We start from the raw sequence: 470 nt of genomic DNA, 5'->3' as shown, positions 1-470 counted from the left end.
ACAAGATTGGGTCGAGAATTATTTTGTTACTATATAGAGCTAATACATTTTTAATTTTCAGGAGTTGTCTGAAATTGGCAAAACGGTACAAGCTCACCACAAATATCCGCATAGGATGGGACGAAGGACCTATGCTGGATTAAAGGACAAACTGGTTTGCATTCATAAGTTTTTTTTTGTTTTTTTTTTTTAATTTGTGAAGTTAAATGTTGAAATTAATTGATGAGAGAGCTCGTGTATACATTCTCATTTTTTTTCCTTCTGTTTTTTACTTGAGTTCGCTATCTGCTTCCAAAGTTTCTAACTTCAATTTTGTTGTGTTCTGTCAACATAAGCTTTTAGATGAAATATAGTGTTATACAACATAAGCATCATACTGATATTAATGTATTTGCTGTACAGAAAAGAGAAGAAAAGTGGACAAGTGATTCACCCCCTCTACGAGAATTATTATAGATACTTGCACGCCA

General features: G+C 32.6%; 1 long non-coding RNA gene across 1 annotated transcript in view; it reads left to right on the top strand.

Moving 5' to 3' along the window:
* LOC113341251 overlaps window positions 1-128 on the top strand; it is a 580-nt gene extending 452 nt beyond the window's left edge. Inside the window, exon 3 of the long non-coding RNA XR_003355842.1 lies at window positions 62-128. This is a non-coding gene — a long non-coding RNA (uncharacterized LOC113341251). The remainder of the gene's footprint in view (window positions 1-61) is intronic.
* Window positions 129-470: the final 342 nt, after the last annotated feature.

This window comes from Papaver somniferum, unplaced genomic scaffold, assembly GCF_003573695.1.
Source record: "Papaver somniferum cultivar HN1 unplaced genomic scaffold, ASM357369v1 unplaced-scaffold_27322, whole genome shotgun sequence".
NCBI classification, from domain to species: Eukaryota; Viridiplantae; Streptophyta; class Magnoliopsida; order Ranunculales; family Papaveraceae; genus Papaver; species Papaver somniferum.
This window is presented reverse-complemented; position numbering and strand designations above follow the sequence as displayed.